This window comes from Callospermophilus lateralis, chromosome 11, assembly GCF_048772815.1.
Source record: "Callospermophilus lateralis isolate mCalLat2 chromosome 11, mCalLat2.hap1, whole genome shotgun sequence".
Taxonomy (NCBI): Eukaryota; Metazoa; Chordata; class Mammalia; order Rodentia; family Sciuridae; genus Callospermophilus; species Callospermophilus lateralis.
Window position 1 is genome coordinate 121,783,068 of NC_135315.1, and position 2,693 is coordinate 121,785,760.

Here is a 2,693-nt window from a genome sequence, read left to right on the forward strand (position 1 = left end):
TACCTGTCAAATTGTCTTACCCTTACCTTGATATTGGGCGTCCAGATCCTTCTGATGTTCCTCAATGGATGCTACAGCATCCTGGGTCTGGGATCTCCATAAGTTGGAGTGGGTGGATCAGGGACACTGGGCTTGACCTCCTGCAGTAGTCAACTGGTAGAAAGGGCGGTCCTGTGCCAAAGGCTAGGCTCTGGCATAGACTGCCCCACGGGGAAAAGGGTTGACCTGGCGTGCTATGGGCCTGGGCCCTGCAGAGGCCAGTGTGGGTGGATCTCTAGTTTTAAATCTTGACCTTTCCATTTATCAGTTGTGTGATCCTGGAAATTGGCCTTTGTAAATTTAACTTATCTACAAAATAGATAAAGTGATGTTTATGTCATGAAATTATCATGATTAAACAAGTTAATGCAAGTAAAGCTGTTATCCTAGTGTATGAATATGATAAAATCTCAGTAAGCTTGTTTGCTATGATATTGTTATTACAGCTTTGTTATTTTTAGTCTTGGTCCTACTGAAATTGTTACAAACTCATTTCTCTTTCCACCTTTCATTCTTTCATCACTTGGCATTCTCTTTTCTTTCCACACTTTTCACCTTCTAATAATTCTTTCTACTACTCAGAAATAATTTTGTATCCCCAAGAATAAGATATGGAAATGAGAAGACATCTTTATTATTTTCCATCTTTAATTTTGTGCATTTTTTTCTTTTCCCTTTCTTCTTTTCTTTCTATATTTCCTCTCTCTCCCTTTCACATATCTCTTTCTATTTCTTTTCTTCTTTAGGATTTCTGGCAGACCTGTGTTGATTTTGAAACATACTTTCAACATTGCCTAATCAGTTAATTTTGAGCCATCCTTTTAGCAACAGATCAGTAATATTCACAGTGCAGGTAAGATGTTATTAAAAGAAGAAAACTTGAGGATATTATTGGGGAATTTTATTAGCAACCCAAGATAGGTGGAGATATACAAATATAAGCTTCTATTAGTCTTCAAATATAATGTCATATATTTTTCTCATTTATTCTTTCTTTTAAATAGCATAATATATTCTCTTGAACTTTTTTTGTAATTTTTCTTTTCATAGAATACATGTGGTCATTATCAATTTCCACAGTGGAAAAAATATTTATTATTTATAATTTTATATCCATGGGAAGATTATTTCAGGAAAAGTAAAGCACAGTTGTGGATAAAGTTTGTTGGAATCTGTAATACTCTGATACACGGACAATGGAGAACTCTTCCCTAACTGGAAATTCTCTTTTAGAAGTTCTACAAGATTTCCTTCCTAGGATTGAGAAATCTGTACACTGATATTTCAGCATCTCCTCATTTTAAAGTTTTCCAGGGGATAGGTGACAATCACTAGCTGGTATCAATGGAACAGAGGGAAATTCCTAGTGTTTAATTAAACAGTGTCTATTTTCTGGGGTCTTTACTCGTGAATGAAATTTTTCCCTTTGTCTATTATTCCCAAGTCAAATGCAGAAGTATGATCATGAATTGAGAATAACAAAGCTAAATTATTTTTAAAATATTGATAAATCAAAAGGCAAATGCGCATATCTAAAGTTTAGTAATACTGTGAGCCTTGTGAATTGGGAGACAACCCCATTATCTCATCATAATATAAAACTCAGTCTTATGATTACTTGAATACATTTCCTCTTGAATTTTTCTCAACAATCATTTCTAAAATAACCATGTGGTTGGGATAAAGTTTGTCCACAAATGGACTGATCTCTTAATTCTTCCTTATTTGAGCTGAATGGCATGACAGTGGAGGCAAAGAGGCATAGGATAGGTTTTAAGGTATTAAAATGTCAGAGCTTCCACAGCATGGCAACAGCTTTGCCAATGTCCACATGATAGTTGAAAATACAAAGCCCAACAAAGGTTAAAGCTGACAGTTGCAAAATGACTGCTTGGATGGCTTTCTGCAATGCATCCCCATGAACATAGTAACAACTTATCCAAGGCTCCAATGACTATGAACAGTGAGGGCTACAACCAAGGATGAATGTTCCACTGCAAAGCAAAGATTCAAACATGCAGCCAGAGCATCCCCAGGAGCAAAACACTGATAACCCTCTCACTAGTTCAATGGAGCCTTGAAACCAAAATGGGGCTTGGTGACCAGTGAAGGTGCTGCATTCCGCAGCACCCTGGGGCAAGTCAATTCTAGAGAAATACTGAGACATGAGCATTTCTGACCAGTGGTATCCAAAGTAACAGAGTTCAGCCTCCTTGGATACTGCAGAGGACACTCAGTCTTAAGAGAATTGCTATCCTGTTTTTGAGGGCTCCAGGTCCTTCATCAACCTGAAAGCAGTTATGACCCATTTAATCTTATTTTTCCCCTAAAGCAAGCAATCTGAAGATCTCTAAACCCCACAGGAGAAGGCTTCATATAACCAAACATGTTGCTACCTTGTGCAATTAAATCTGCAATCAAATCCTGGATAACTTTGGAATAAAAAAACTGAATTTGCAATATTTGTTGTATCTATTTTCCTAGAATAGCTATCCCATAAGAATTTTCCCCAGAAAACCTATCACAGTTAGTAGTAATAATTCTGTTAACCACATATGCTTATTTTTTGCATTGTTCTACAAAGAGAAAATTTCTCTCTTTCAGAAGCTCTATTGTTACAATATATGCTGGCAAATGAGATAACTTGGAAATTC

General features: G+C 36.4%; 1 pseudogene; it reads right to left on the bottom strand.

The window, feature by feature from the left end:
• Nucleotides 1-1,828: 1,828 nt before the first annotated feature.
• Nucleotides 1,829-2,348, bottom strand: LOC143410795 (succinate dehydrogenase [ubiquinone] cytochrome b small subunit, mitochondrial pseudogene; annotated as a pseudogene).
• Between the last annotated feature and the right edge of the window lie 345 nt (nt 2,349-2,693).